A 17,561-nucleotide genomic window follows, 5' to 3' on the forward strand; every position below is an offset into this window, starting at 1 on the left:
CTTTACCTTCTTTCTTGGCAATCCTTTATCCTTCTCGGGATCAAGTTTACTACCAACAGGTCTTAAAGGTTCACCTTCCACATCAAGATTCAAGAATCTCTTTTCCCTAGCATCTTGCTTAGGGCTTCCCTCGACAAGTTTTACAATTCCTTTGTCACCCTCTTTGATATTTTGACCTCTTGTTACGGCTTGTAGATTAGAAGTTTCAGCATCATTGACACATACGGCCTCAATAAGGCTGACTCCACTGCCATGAGGCAACTCCTCTACAGTAGCCTTTCCTCGTTGCAGTATTTGTCTTGGTCCCTATTTAGTGAGGCCGCCTGACTAGCCATGGGCATAGTCATACTAGGAGGGGCTGGTAACATAGGAAAATTTGGCATGATACTCCCTCTCCCATTCACATTTGACATGGGGTCCCCTTGACTCCCATTGGTTAAGGCCAAATTATTACCATTCCAATTTATCCTGGTTGCATAAGCCGCTTGCAAGCACGACTCTACTCATGCTTGGGTAATAGCAGTGTCAATATCGCCCAAAGCAACACTACTAAGCTGCACCAGGATATTAAAATCCAATCCATGTAGGAAATATTGTGACTGTGCAGCCGCTGGAATGGGAATATAAGCATTAAATTTGCGAAGAACTTGCTTTAGTTTCTTGGCATAGGCCTAGACATTCTCATTTGGCTCTTGGCGTGTTACATTCAAGACACGCAACCAATACTACCCACCCCTTTCAGGGGAAAAATCTCTATGGAAAGCCATGAAGAATTGGGCACTACTAGTTATGGTTTTGGCTTCTAGACCGTGATACCACACTGTCGCTCTTCCTTTTAACATCATGTTGAAGAACATCATTAGTTGTCCTTCGTCTTGGATCCGATAGTTGAACATGAGAGTTTGAAACTCCTTAATATGGAGTTATCCATGTTCTTCTACTAACCCATGGAAAATGGGCAAATGTACTCTTAATGCCGATAAATCCGATGTCCCTGCTGGAATTGCGATGGGTTGTGCCATGGCTACAACTGGATTGACAATGGGAGTTTGTGTAGGTGCAACTACACCCCCACTTGTTGTGGGTTGATTAACTCGAAGTAGAGAAGTACTAAGACTTCCATTTGCACTCAAAGGGCTGCTTGTGACACTTAGGTTACTAGAACCACTATCTCTTATACCTAACAGGCTGCTTCTTTGAGGAGAATACCGTCTTACAATATCCAACCGCCATCTAGCCCTCTTAGCACGTTATGCTTTTTGTATTTTGGCTTCACAATCCTTGTCAAAGAATATAAACCAAATATTTGGTCCCTAAAAACCCTAGATTCAAGAACCACCACTTATTCGTGGCTTCCAGGCAGATGCACCACTGATGGGACCTAAAATGGGCCAGCACTGGCTATAGCACTAGCCGGACCTTTGACAATATGCACAAGACAACCGCACGGCCTCACGGTCAGAAGCGTCTACAGGACACATTGCCCTGCCATCGTACGTATATTTTTCATTTGTATCTTGTTTATAGTCCAACCCTTAACCTTCTCACACTCCTCAGAGGGAGACCCTATACATTTTGGTGTAATTCACCATGTAGAACAACATAGGAGGCACCTTGGCTGATTGCAGCGGCCTCATTGCGACCCTCATACACCTTGGGGATTGGCCCCTTGATGCGTCGCTAACACATATGAAATAGACTCCGCTCTTGGTACCAATATTATATAATTCCAGGAATGTAACAGTCCTCACTTACTTGTCCCCTTGGACCCATCGTCTAGACCTACGACTTAGGTGCCTTACTCTCTCCAGCACGGGTCATTTATAATACAACCAAGTGCTATTCATGCTAGAAATAGATACCATTTATATGATTCATGCAATGGTGGATGTCTTATTGTGCACAAACAATTAGGGTTTGAAATCAACCTATGTATTGTGCAAAAAACAACCCTTTTAATGAATTTTTGCTTATACGCAATGTTGCATTATAGGAACCTAGCACCACGGCAATCCTCATGCTGCTAGATCCATTATTTCTAAATAAACCGCATCCTAAAGAGAACAATCAAAATTTGTATTATTTCAACGCTTAAACTATGGTATAACATCATCCTCCCCCTCACCGTTTAAATTTTGTTGCAATGCATAGGTGTAGAGGTTCTTTTATGTCATTTTTTGTATGTAAAAGCAATAAATATGCACTTTAACACAAAGGACAATGCCAAATTGAGGCTTAATATCATGCTTCAATCCCATCAGACATTCACATACATCTTTTTTTTTCATTTTTTTCAAACCCAAGAAACTCATTTTTCCCCATTTTTCTCTATTTTTTCTATTTATTTTAATAGAAAATAGGTATTTTCTAGATTTTTTTAAATAACTGATCATTTGAACTAAAATTCAGCATTTTTTCTTATTTTATTCCATGTCCACTCATTTTTCCCTACTCAAAATCAAAGAAACTATCAAATTTCATCAAAATTTGTATTTTTTCGGGCCTAAAAATGTATCATCATTATAAATCAATACAGATTCTGCATAAAAATGATTGCAGCCCTCAAGAATAATGCAAGGAACATTCAAATAAAATTTCAGCCCATGTGCTCACCATTTAGACCATGAACAATAAAAAACAAGCAAAATTCTTTCATAGAGCATACCGCCTTTTTTGCATGTTTTGGGTTTTTTGAATATTTAATTGGGACTGTGTATCGACCAATCAGCCATGGATTTTAGCACAGATCTTCAGTCTTCAGCCTCCTCAGCCTCTTGGAACAATCCGGTGCCTCCTGCACGACAAGCAACCATCTCCTGATTCTCTTCTTGATTCTTGCCACATGAAGTGCCTCTATGCAGGAGAGAGAAAGATTGAATTCTGATCTCCACAATCAAGCAGCCATTCCACGCACGAAGACCGATGATGAGGGGCAAAGATAGAGTGTAGATCAGCCATCCGATCAGTTGGGGGGTTGTTTGCAGGCCCCATAGCCCCCTCTTTATCAATCATGAAAAATGGCGGCTTCTTTCTCTACACACAAAAAAAACGGATGCCCCCCCCCCCCAATTTTGATTTTTGGTTGGGGCTCCAAAGAGAGCCCCCAAAAGGTATGACTCTTGGGCCCCCATAAAGTCTATTCCCACTTAACATTTGGCCTTGGCCTCCCGGGCACTACCACTTCCTTGTTCGGTATCCAAATTGAAGTCTAAAAAATCTTGGGCATCCGTCTTGAAGTCCTCCACTGCCAAGCATCTCCCAAGGTCTCGTGTGACATGCCAAAAAATTATGAAAATTCACTAAATATCATCTAGTGGGTCTGAAGCTCGAGCAACGATGAAAGATAATGCTAAGGAGACAGCCAGTTTCATGATGGAGAAAATTGTTTGATGTTTTGGTCCACCGAAAGAGATTGTGTCTAATCGAGGGACATACTTTTTGAACAAGTGGCCCTGAAGATTAAGCACAACAAGACTACTAAATATAATCCTCAACGGAATGACCAGGTTGAGAGTACTGTAAGAAGCTGGGAATAAGGATTTAGTGTAAAAATAATATTGATGTTATGCCATGTCACACTGACATTGGTATAAAAGGAGAGGACATGTAATTTTTTATATCTTTTTGACACATTAATACAATTACTGTCCTTCTCTCCCATCTTGCTCACATCTTCTATGGCTTCTTTCTCTTTCCTGTCTTTCTCTCTCCAATTCTAGTATTTCTCTCTCCTCGTCACTCTCTTTCTCTCTCTTCCTGTAGTCTTTCTCTCTTCTGTAGTTTTCTCTCTCCTCTTTCTCTCTCTCTAGTTCTCTCTCTGACAAGTGGTATCAGAGCATTGGTCTTTGATCCATTTTTCCTTCTATTTTCAATCCTATTTTCTCCATCAAAAATCAATTTCAGACAAGTGCTTAGTAAAGACAATGACTAGTGGAGGGTTATAAACTATCTATAGTTAGTAAGAGGCTACATCTGGAGATCTCCAAGGTCAGATATGGGGGAGGATGATTAAAGTAGCAGCTCATTATCAAATTTCATGCAAAACTGGAGGTAACTAGGGTAAAGGAGAGTTAATCAGGCTTAGTTTGGGGTTAAACTATAGTTACTTTTCAAAAGAGGTATTTCTTTTCTCTTTCTCCAAGATTTGACCAAGCTTTCATGGAGTTCTTTAGCTGAGATCTTCTCTTTATTCACTGATCCTTGCTCTCCTTCAACAACGGCTTGCATAATGGCCTTCTAGGCATGAAATGCTACAGTTTGTATACCATTTTCTTGACTAGAGGATCAGCCCCACATGTGCAGGACAGTAACCTGAAATTTGTGCTTCTTTTTTTCGACCTGTTCTTCACTAATCTCCATCCAATCTCTAGTACTGATGCTTCTCAATGGTCTTTGTTATTGATTACTTCAAGTCTCTGATGTGTAGGCTCCAAAATGGGGCTATATTCTTCATCCTTTCTCTCTCTTGAAACCCTACATGAACAATCCATGGGCGGCCATGAAAGCTTCAGCCCAAGCTTTTATTCTTCAATAATTTCTTGAGTATTCCTCATCAATTCAACCCTGGCATCATCTCAGTGAGGATTCTTTAACAAATTGCAAAGATTTCAGCCTGTGGAGGATATCGGAGCTCATATTGAAGGTTTATTTTGGGGCTTTTCTTCAAGAGGCTTGAATCTTTGGTATTCAAGTGTTCAAGCAAGCCTGGGGCATTGATCCTTCATGGATTTGAGCATATTGGAGCTCATATGGACTGATTTAGTGGATATTTCAAACGTCATGATGGATTCATGGTGGATTTATAATGGATTTTGAAGAATTCTTCCATCAATGGGATTGGAACTGACATCTATCATCTTCTTCAAGCTTAATCAAGGTATTTCTCTTACTTAATCTTTGAAATCTCTCAATAATCCACTTGCTAATGCTTTTCCACTTGTTGATGAGAGATTATTGATTAATTAATTCTTTGAATTGATCAATAGATCATAGATTAGTGTTATTTCCATTAATCTCAGCCTATTTCATTGAATTTCAGTATTGATTCTATCATAACCTCATCATAAATATCATTTGCCAAGTTTGATGCATAACCTTGACTTGTTGGGTTGAATTCTTTTTCCCAAGATGAAATATTGTAAAAGGATAAGTACTAAAGCAATCAGTGAGTCACTGAATTGCATTGGTAAGACCCTTTCCTTATCCAAGTTTTCCAAATTTCATTCAATTGCATCTCATGAAAGGGGCTGAATGAATATTTCAGCAATGCATTTTATACTGGTTAATTAGAATAGAATGTCATTGCCATATTATTGATATACCCACTGAGGAAAAAGGTGGATGCTGGGGGAGATGGTCAGACAAAAGAGAGATGCTGAAAGGGTGCAACCAACTGACCCGGGGGGAACTTTGCTCAAAGGGGTGCAACCAACTGACCTGGGGGGAACTTTGCCTACCTCCCGATGATTCGGAGCCCGTGTAGAGATCCTGTCATGTCATTTTATCCCTCACACTAGTACAATGAGTGGATAATGGAAGATTGAAGATTTTCCAAAGCCTCAAGTATCTTCAGGATCAAAACAAGGTAAAACAGGATTTTACAGGGCACAAGGCATTTACAAGTTGCTACAGGTACACACTTCATTACTGAAGTACATGTGCAGGTACTACAGGGCACCACAGGTCCTACTCAGTCTTCTATAGGGTTTGGTACCCATTTGGGGTTACTATTTTACCTTACAGGGTCAAAACAGGGCATTTATAGGTCAAAACAGGGTGCAACCTTGGACAGCTCAGACTCAGAGATTGAGTTGCAAAATTTTCTGTCCTAAATTTGTTATAGTGTTCTATAGCTCATCTCAAAGATGAAATTCTTGGCTTTGATTTGAACTTAAAAATTTTGAAATTGATGTTTCATAGCAAAAGTTATAGCCGTTTTTCTGACAGGGGATACTGCAGGACTACACTATTATGGCAGGGTATAAGGATAAAAATAAGGTCCAGGATGATTATGCTCAGCAAATCATAGATTCCATGTTGGATATTGTACCTCAAGAGATCCCTGAAGAGCCTCAACAACAAGGGAAAATAAATATACTCAATGATACCTTTTACATACATGAACAAAGGCATAGAGAACGTCATGAGGCACTACTATCAAGAATGGAGCAAATGGTTTTGTCTACTGATCAAACGAAGTCTTCCATTGAGAAGTTAGTAGATTCAATGACTCAAACAAAGGCTTCTATTGACAAGTTTGTGGAATCCAATGCTCAAATTATGGCTCAATTATCCCAATGGATGCAGATGCAAATGGGATCTAAAGAAGCCAAGGAGAAAGGCTATTCAAATATTGAGCCTTCAGTCCCACTTCAGCCATCTAACCAAAATGGTCATGGTCATGGAATTATTGGACAAAGAGGCATTCCAAATAGCCAATATGAAATAGGTGAGACTTCACAAAGGCATGATGACTATTTGAGCAATTTGAATGGAGGCAACTCTCAAGCTTTTAGGATGAATACTCAACATCCTAGGGGTCCTCTACCAATGGGAAGATTACATAGTGGTTCTCAACCTGCACCTATGGGGATATTTCCATCTCAATTTGGGGATTCAATGGATGGTACTCATGATCAATCTATTTTGGGACAGCAACCATTCCATGAAAGAGAGCTGAAGGACAAGATCATTTTAGCCAAGTTTAATGGTCAATCATCTTCACCATTTGATTTAGAGGAGTGGACCTCTAAGATGGAATCTTACTTTGACATATTCCCCAAAACTAATGACATGAAGATTCATTTTTCTTCTTCGCATTTGGAGGGATTTTCCCATACTTGGTGGAGGTATATAAAAAGGGAAAATATACTTGTAGAGAATTGGGAAGCTTTCAAGGCACTTATTAATGAGGTGTTTGTCTCCCCTCTTGAAAAAGCGAAATTGGCACGGAGATGGTATGGTTTGGAATAAAGAGGCCTAAGTGTAAGAGAGTATAGTAACCAATTTCTCAACCTAACCATGTATCTAGAAAGCATCAGTGATGAAGCTAAGCTCCACAAGTACATGTATGGTTTAGAGCCATCTTTATTAGTTGATGTCATGGCACAAAATCCTACTTCTCTCTTTAAGGCTATTGAGCTTGCGGAGCACTATGGAAGGAAATATAGAAGAGAATCTTCATTTCAGCCTGGTTTTGGATAGCCAATGACTGTTTTTAAACAGGGGCAAGTTGGTAACATTTATGGCAACAATCATGTGCCCAATGGGAGCTTAAGGGTGCCAACTTATCCACCATTCAATGCTTCTAGACCTCAAAGTAATTTCAAGACAGCAAACTGTCCTAGAGTTGACTTCAAACAAGTGGACAACAAGCCTAAATCCATTTCAACCAACATGAATCCTAAGTCTATTCCTATGGATGTTTACAAAGAAAGAAAGGAGAAAGGTTATGTTTCAAGTGTGGGGAAAAGTATACACCTGATCATGCCTCAAAGTATGTATATAAAAATGTCAAACCCAAGCTTTAGAGTATGTTAGTCTTTGAGGATCTTGAAGATGAGATGGATGAATCTAATTCAATTGCACTCAATGCTAAAAATGATGATCTTGATGAAGAAGTTGGGCAAGAGTATTTCTATGATCTAGCCGACTCTTTTCCTTTTGATCCAGGTGGAATTGTTCCTTTTGATCCAGATGGGACTTGTCATGAGCCACTTGCTACCACTAGTTGTTCTATTTTCATGGATGCTTGGACAGGTTCTAAGAGCCTTAGTGCACTCCATATGAAGGGTAACATTCATGGAAAGACTGTGTTCATTCTAATAGATAGTGGCAGTACCTATAGTTTTGTGAATAAGTCCATTATGGACAAGCTAAATTGTATTTCCATAGATTTACATCAGCCCATTAGAGTTAAAGTGGCCAATGGTGAAGAAGAAATCAGCGCACAGATATGCCCACAGGTTTCTATACAGCAGTTGGCTGAAAATTTTGAAGCAAAAGTAAACCTGATTACTTTGGAAATGGGGCCTATAGACATTGTACTCGGTTGTGATTGGTTGATGACATTAGGCAAGATCACTATAGATTTCTCACAGTTGTATATGGAGTTTATTCTCAATGGACAGCTCATCCATTTACAGGGAATTCCTAGTAGATCAAATTTTCAGCTTATTACCATTCAATAACTCAAAAGGGAGTACAAGTGGCATTTAAAAATATTTGTTTTACATTTGAATAAATAGATGCAAGATTAGCCCAATAATTCAGCAAACCATCCAGCCTTGAAAACTCTTCTTGAGGAGTATAGGGATTTGTTTGAAGTGCCTACTTCATTGCCTCCCAAGAGAGCAGTAGATCACCCTATTGATTTGGAACCCAACTCAAAGACAATCAATAAGCCACCTTACAGATTATCTAAGTGTGAATAAGAGGAAGTAGCCAAGCAAATCAAGGAATTTCTTGAGATGGGATTCATTGAACCAAGTTTTTCACCTTATGCATCTCCAATTTTGTTAGTAAAAAAGAAAGATGGATCTTTCAGAATGTGTATTGACTACAGGGATCTTAATAAGATCACAGTGAAGAACAAGTATCCGATACCCAGGATTGATGATTTGCTTGATGAGCTCAAGGGGGCTCAATTATTTACGAAGATTGATTTGAGGTTAGGGTATTATTAGATTCGCATGTGAGAGGGTGATGAGGTTAAGACTTCTTTCAAGACTGATCGAGGGCTCTATCATTTCTTAGTGATGCCATTTGGGCTTACAAATGCCCGAGATACCTTCCAGAGCCTGATGAATAAGATTTTGTAGCCTTTCCTCTTTTAGTTTGTCTTGGTGTTCTTTGATGACATTCGGATCTACAATAAGACTTTACAAGATCACTTAGCACATATGAGGAGGGTTTTTGATGTATTGAGATATCACATGCTTTTTTCTAAGGAAAAGAAATGTTCTTTCATGCAGATTGAAGTGGAATACTTGGGACATATTATCAAAGAAAAAGGGATACAGGCTGATCCCAAGAAGGTGTAGTGTATAAAACATTGGCCAACACCTACCACTACTACCTCTCTTAGAGGATTCCTTGGCCTATCTTCATTCTATCATCGATTCATCAAGCACTATGTGGCTATTACAGCTCCTTTGACTGAAAGGTTGAAGAAAGAGGCTTTCTTTTGGGATGCTCTTGCAGATAGTAGCTTCAACCAGTTAAAGGGGCTCCTTACCTTTGCTCCTATCTTAGTATGCCCGGCTTCTCCAAAGAATTTACCATGCAGTGTGATGCTAGTGGTCGTGGCATTGGGGCTCTTTTGTTACACGAGCATGGAATAATTGCCTTTGAGATCCGTAAGCTTACAGATAAAGAAATGACCATGAATTTTTATGACCAGGAGATGTCGGCTATCTTGCATGCAATTAATAAATGGCACCATTACTTGTATGGCAGCCGATTCAGAGTCCACAGTGATCACAGGGTTCTTAAGTATTTCCTTACTTAGTCCAATCTTACGCTTGAGTAGTGTCAGTGGGTAGCTACACTACATAATTATGGTTTTAACATCACTCATACGAGGGGCAAAGATAATATAGTGGCTGATTCTCTTTCTCATATGTGGGCTTGCAAAGTTTCAGCTATGGCTGAATTGCATAATGATCCGATTAAAGAACTACAGGAGGCTTATCTTTTGGATGAAGAATTCAGCCATATTTTTTAGAAATTATAGCAAGGTCTTATGGAAGAAAACTCGCATTATCGGTTTAAAAACGGCTTATTTGGTTGAAAGGCAAGATTGTCATTCCTTCTATCTCTTCTTTTACACTGAAATTTATGGAGGAACTACATTCTTCGCCTTTAGCTAGACATCTAGAAGTTTTCAAGACCTATGACAGAATCAGTAAAAGTTTCCATTGGAAAGGACTGTGAAAAGATGTCAAGGACTTTGTCATGAAGTGTATGGACAACACCCATAAGCCAGGAGGTTTGTTACATCCATTACCTATTCCTACAGATAAATGGACTCACATTACTATGGATTTCATTACTAGCTTACCTACTACCAAGAAGGGATGGAATAGTATATATGTGGTGGTAGATAGACTCACCAAGGCAGCCCATTTTATTCCAACCAAGATCCAAGCCTCTCAAGTGGCCAGTCAGTTTATGGAGAAGATTTTTAGACTACATGAATTACCGCAAGTGATTATTCATGATAGAGACTCAAAGTTTATGAGTAACTTTTGGCAGGGGGTATTTACATCTATGGGCACTAAATTGGCTCCATCTATGACCTATCATTCACAAACTGATAGACAAACAGAAAGAGTTAATAAATGGTTGGAGGCTTATCTTCGCCATTTTTGCGATGATGTCCCAACTTCATGGGATTCTTGGTTACACTTGGCTGAGTTTACTTACAACAACTCTACCCATGCTAGTATTGAAGTTTCACCCTTTGAGGCTCTGTATGGCTACAAGGTGCCCTTACCCACAGTCATCTTTAATGAAAAGATTAACCCTCATGGGAAGGAAGAATTGGAAAGAATGCAAACCCTTCTTCAGCAATGTAAGATGAATCTTAGGAAAGCTCAAGACCAAATGAAGATGTATGCTAATGAGAAGAGGTGCCCTTTAGAGTTCCAAGAAGGAGAGCTGGTCTTACTGAAGGTGCCCAAGTCTAGGTACTCTACATTAAAAGATGGGTCTAGTAATAAGCTTGCTCACAAGTTTTATGGCCCCTACCGGATCCTAAAGCGCATTGGAGACTTGGCATATAGATAGAGCTCCCTTCTTCCACAAAGATTCACAATGTCTTTCATGTTAATCAGCTCAAGTCTTTCTATGGTGATCCAGTGGATATACACTTGATGAGCTGCCACCTATTGATGAAGAAGGTCTTATTCAGTACATCCTAGAGGTTGTTATAGGTCAGCGTGAGAAGAAGCTTCTATCTCATTCTATCATGGAATATTTGATCAAATGGAGAGTTTTACCATCTAAGGAATCTTGATTCTATATTGGATGAGTTTCCTTTCTTAAGGGATACATTAATGGCTGAAGCCTATTGATTATGGAGCTAGTTTAGGTGCACACAAGATCAGGACAGCGTGCTGTTTAAGAATAGCTTTTATTGTGCCTAATTTTCAGAATTAAGCTATCTACATGGCCTTAAAGTACTCTTCAAGAGCTACATTTTGATATATGGCATGCCTCATTTGGACACTTCTACTAGAAATTATGGTAGATTTGGTCGAACAGGATTTGTTTACATAGCAAGCTGTCTACTTCATTTTGAGATTATCTATTGAAGATTTTATGGCTCCATATACTCTTGAAGTATTCCAAATCATGTATGTAGCTAAGGCCTACTCTTCTTCTTCAATTTTAGTCCATATGTTGGTCATTTTTAATTCATTTTTCCATTTGTAAAGCTGTAAAAATAGAGTAGTACTCTGTTCTATCCATCCTTTTCTAGTCTTTCAAGTTTGTTTTTTAGGGCAAAAACTTTTGGGAAGGGATGGATCGTAAGAAGCTGGGAATAAGGATTTAGTATAAAAATAATATTGATGTTATGCCATGTCACATTGACATTGGTATAAAAGGAGAGGACATGTAATTTTTCATATCTTTTTGACAATTAATACAATTACTATCCTTCTCTCCCATCTTTCTCATAGCTTCTATGGCTTCTTTCTCTTTCCTGTCTTTCTCTCTCCAATTCTAGTATTTCTCTCTCCTTGTCACTCTCTTTCTCTCTCTTCCTGCAGTCTTTCTCTCTCTTCTACAATCTTCTCTCTCCTCTTTCTCTCTCTTTAGTTCTCTCTCTGACAAGTACAAATAAAAAAATTGTGGGAATCTTATCCAAGATAGTATCGGAAAGCAAGCACGACTGGGATAAGAAATTATATGTGGCAGTGTGGGCTTACAACTCGACATTCAAGAGAGCCATAGGCCACACCAAGCTAGTGTATGGGGAGAAGTGCGTTTTGCCATTAGAAATAGAGCTCCCCATTGTGAGTTTTACCCTTAATCATTCATTGGGAGAGGGAGAAGCATAACAATAATGGTATACATCTCAGGCACATCTTGATGAGATTCGGTTGCAGGCTTTACTACATCAAGAAGTAGGGAAGAGGAGAATAAAATCCCTTCATGATCTTTGGGCTAAGAAGTACAAATTTGTGAAAGTTCAGTTAGTGTTGTATTATGATGCTCGTCTCAGGAGCTCTTTCTAAGAAAATTAAAACCTAAATGGGATGGACCATACAAGATTGTACGTTTAGGAAAGAATGGCTCTACTGCCCTTCTAGCATATTTTTAGGGGGTAGAGTTTAAGATTAAAGTTAACTTTAATAAGATGAAGCCTTACTATGTGCAAGGGCTGATGTTGGGCTTGGTGCTTGCACAAGTCCTTTAGAATTCAGCTTAAATGTGCAATAGATACTAAGACGAGTGGATGGGACGCATCATTTCCTATTTGGAGCATCCGTATCTTGAGCAACGTTACCACCAGGGTCGAGTGATAGGGTGGAGCAAAGGGTATTAGGTTATAGAGTAGCAAGACGAATCCTTTACATGGAAAATTAAGGTCTACTACCACCATTGTCAATGACTTTTGACTAGCATTCCTATCGAGTTCAGCAAGGAAGGAGGGACTGTGCCTATTATACATCCTCTCTCTTGGCTTGATTTTGATTATCATATGTATGAGTGAGCTTATTATTATGGCGTGGCCTATCAATGAAGCATGGGTTTATACTCTGTATTTTGACAGAGCTTTTAGAGAGCCCGCTAAACATGTGAGTGTTGGTCTGGTCATTAAATATCCTTGACGTAGGGTTGTCATGAAGATGTGAGTCTATTTAGGACCCTCTTGTACTAATAATATGGCAAAATACAAGGCCTTAATCATGGGGTTGAATGTAGCCCGATGTGGTGGTATCCGTCGATTATTGGTTAATAAAGGTGACTCACAGTTCATAATCAATTAGCTAAATAGGACATATAGTGTGCGAGATCCCATCTTAGGGATGTACTGTCATGTAGCCTTGGATGTGTTGCATATCTTTGAGACAGTGACTTGTCAATTAGTTCCTGGACAATGGAATCGCTTTGTGGATTTCTTGGCCAACTATGCTTTCATGGAAGATATATTTTTCAATTGTGGTCCAAGAGAGCCCTTGCAATTACCTTCTAACATTAGCCCTAGACTACTTTGGGGTCTTCTTTGCTGACACGTCATATTTTGATCGATGGTTAGTTTGGGTTATGAGTCAGGTAGCAAGTGAGCACCTTCTTACTCTGGCATGGATGCATAGGATTGTGTATCATCATATTCGTCAAACACCCCTTGCTATTTATGCAGGGGGTTAGCTAATAACTTGATGCACTTAGTGTAGGGCCTAAGAAGCCTTATCGGATCTCAAATTCAAGCTCGTTTGCCCCCCCTCCCCCCCCCCCAGAAAGAAAAAAATCCACTTGCCTACAGTGTGAAAACTTGAGGATTGAACTAGATATTTTAATGTTAAACCTTAATAACTTGATTAAGGGGGCCATAATCACAAAAAAACTTTTTTGGGGAAGAGGGGATGTCATTTTCTCGACTCATCCTTTCATGGCTAAAAAATGAGTTTTTCTGTTCATGGGAATCAAGAGGAATGCTCTGGGTCATGAGATCTTGAATTTTTTTGCCCATCATCACTCCAAAAATGATTGAATTTGATGCATTAAACAAAGAGATCTATTTTCAATATTTCTCTCTCCTTTCTTCTCTCTCCTCTTATTACTTGTTTCTATGGATCAATTCATGAGAGAAGGGGGTAGGGTTTTATGAAAGATGCTGATGGAATGATGGTGTTGCAGGGAAGGAGATACCCGCCGACACAAACTGAAGGTGATACCCACCCAAACCATGGAAGCACCACCATCTCACTTGTGCTTGAAGCAGACTAGGAACAAAAAAAACATGAGTAATTAGCTTGCCCACAAATAGAAACCACCATAGAAATCGAAATACCACTTAGCCCTCCAGGAAGTATTATGGAAATCATGAGGAGAAGAAGATAATGGGTGGAAAGAAGTAGAAGGAAGCTCACTGGCAACCACTACTCAACCAGTGCCAAACATATCCTTTCTATAGAGACGGGAGTACTTATCAATCAACTAGGATAGAGAACTCATCACTTGGGAACAATGGGAGCTCAAGAATCACCTGTGCAATTTACTTTTAACTTTCAAAGTGGGCTCAAAAAGGTGTGATAGTTGTGTAGAAGGTAATTCAAGTATCATTAAGCTTAGAGAAAAGATGGCTAGAGAAAAAGATTTAAGTCATTGGACGTGGCAATGTGAATTAGTAGATTATTATCATGATAAGGTGATTTGTCAAAGATGCGGGATCTAGAGCATAGCAGAGGCGGAAGCTATGGAGGATGGAAGATGAAGATACTACTCATGTTGACATTGACAAAGAAGACAACTATTACACAAGTAAATTAGGTTTCAAGATTGAGACTTGAACTCATAAACACAATCTTGTGTAGGACTGACAATGACATAGACACTTGACAGAAAGAGACAAGTACTATTGCATTATCATCATATGAAAGTGATAGTCAAGTACATCATTATATAGGATTTCTTGGTAGCACACTACATCCACTATGCCTATGGGATCTGTCTCTCTTCCTAGAATGAACTGCATCTCCCTAGCCTAGCTGTTCCATACAAAGGGGCATACATAGGGTGTGATTGGTAGATTCTCAACACCCCTCCTCAATCACAACCTGAAGGTACAAAGTGTGTAGAGGCTTTAGTGAGCAACACCTGCAAAGTGTGGGCATACCACAAACATGGAAAAACACCAGAGTTTGTCACAGAAAAGGCTAAGTGTGGGTACCATAAACATGGTGGACATCCAGAGGCTGTAACAGGGGCCTCACAAAGTGTACAGAGGCTGTAGTACAAGGCTACGTGAGGAGTTTTTACAAGCTTATGAAAGGAACATTAAGGCAGGTACAATGCTTTTAAAACAGAAAATGAGAGACAAGGACCGATAGGCCCTTGTGGTCTTTTTCAGCATATGCTTTCTCTTTGTCAGCATGGAAAAACTTCTTGTCTTTCATCTTTGGTTCTTCAGCTTTGAATGATGTGGTCTTTTGGTCTTCATGGCAGATCTTCTTCTTGTCCTTCTTCTCTTCTTCATGGTCTTTTTGGTCTTCTTCTTCTTTGTCTTTGCTTGCAGCTTCAGTCTTCATGTCCATGTCCCCCTCAAGCAAAGGTATCATCTTTGAGGTAGTGGAAATGTCTTCAAAATCTTCTGATGGATTCATTGATTGAACTTTGATGTAGACAACTCCATGTCTTTCTGCAAGTAAGATAGCCAAGTCTTGCATGCAATGTAAATGGGCAACAAGAGTAATGTTACTCTTTATGACAGGTAACCACCCAAGAGACTTCATGCTTGGCATTTCCATGATGGAATCAGCTTAAAATCTTTGAAACTTTCCAGCACAGAGTTGAAATCTTAATGTGTCAAAAGATACAAGTGAAGGTAGTGTTAGTCAACACTCAAGAGATACTATCTTGAATAATTGATACTAGATGTTGATGCTGATGATGATTCTTTTATGCTTCCCCTCCTTGATGATTTGAGTGGTGAATCTTGCTGGAAATTTCAGTAACACACTGGATCAGAGTGGCAAAGGCTTGGGTTGAGTGTCAGGAGTGTGAAAATGAAATAAAATGAGCTTGGGAGATTTTGGCTATGGTGGAATTAGGGTTTTTGAGATAGGGCCTGGTTTTTTTCAGATTGCAGAAGTTGTACTTGATGATTTTCAAAACTTTTTTTATAGAAAGATAGCTTACTTCATGGGCTATCAAACCCCATAGCAATCGACGAGATCGCGGGCAGTATGATGCGCACAGAGAGCTTGATCAAAAATGGTGCAGATCAGGACAGGAGCCGACAATTTCTGCAATGCCAATGTCAGGGCACAATAATGTGATCAATTGATGTGCCAGGGTGGAGTGCATTGAGCAGGAGAACAATCCCCTAGAAGGAAGCAGGAGCTGAAGTGGCCTGGTTGAGGAGTTATGGAAGCTCCAAGTGAGGTAGGTCCTATCTGGCTATGGCAAACACAGGGCAGAGATTGAGAATTTTCATGATGCTGAAGCTATGCTTGCCCAAATTCAGTGATTGATGTGTCAAGAAGAAGCTCTGGAATCAGGAGAACACTTTTCCAGAAGGAAGCTCCAGGATATTTGACCTGTGGATTGAGATATAAGAGCTTCAAGCTGACAGGATGATGCTGGCTATGGTTGCCATGGAAGCTCAAGTGAAGGTAGAGTTGAGAGATGAAGTCATGGGCTGGAACTGTGGTGACCAGAGTTACAGAGGAACTAAGAGAGAGCAAAGAAGAGCTAAGCCATGCTCAGCTGTACTCTGATACCATGTCAAAGATGCGGGATCTAGAGCATAGCAGAGGCGGAAACTATGGAGGATGGAAGATGAAGATACTACTCATGTTGACATTGACAAAGAAGACAACCGTTACACAAGTGAATTAGGTTTCAAGATTGAGACTTGAACTCATAAACACAATCTTGTGTAGGACTGACAATGACACAGACACTTGACAGAAAGAGACAAGTACTATTGCATTATCATCATATGAAAGTGATAGTCAAGTACATCATTATATAGGATTTCTTGGTAGCACACTACATCCACTATGCCTATGGGATTTGTCTCTCTTCCTAGAATGAACTGCATCTCCCTAGCCTCGCTGTTCCATACAAAGGGGCATACATAGGGTGTGATTGGCAGATTCTCAACATGATTGAGGTGCCACATACTATAAAAGGTTACGAGTCTCAGCTTGCCTAGAGAAGGAACATCATTGGATGACAATATGGAAGCACGGGTGGCCTTCTACTGCTTGGCACCATCAGAAAGAGGAAACCCCACTTACATCCTTAGCCTCCCTAGGTGACATGAAGTTAACTACAACTCTACAAGGCATGGCAAGCATGATTTCCCTTTGATATATAATTTCAATGCAGAAAGGCAGTAGACAGCCTCAAGTTTCCTTCAAAGATTCATATAATATTTCTCTTCTTGCTTAGATCTCTTTTTCATTATAATGTACAATTATTTAAGATTACTTCTTCAACTACTCAATCAGAAGAAGGTGATAGAAGAGGAGAGTCTCCACCCATTGTTCTTTGATGTGAATGCACAAATAGATAGGTATGCCATGGTGAGATTACTCATTTGTGCTACATTACTACCAGCATACTATTTTGAGCTACTAGAAGACATGAACATTAGCTAATTCACTAGTTGTAGCCACCCTTTTCGCCCAACAACACCCTTGGCAACAAGATCTACACTCTAAAGACCTATGCAATTGAGAAAGCACTCTCAAAAACTATATAGACCTTTCTTGTTGGTCATGTGATAGGAGGGACTACTATTCAATACCCATGAGTTAGTATTAGATATTTTTTGCATTGAGGAACACACTTCCTCAATGGTTTCCGTGAATAACTCCAAC

The sequence above is a fragment of the Lygodium microphyllum genome, chromosome 23 (genome assembly GCF_053477565.2).
Source record: "Lygodium microphyllum isolate KBCC chromosome 23, Lygodium_microphyllum_v1.1.10, whole genome shotgun sequence".
Lineage (NCBI taxonomy): Eukaryota > Viridiplantae > Streptophyta > Polypodiopsida > Schizaeales > Lygodiaceae > Lygodium > Lygodium microphyllum.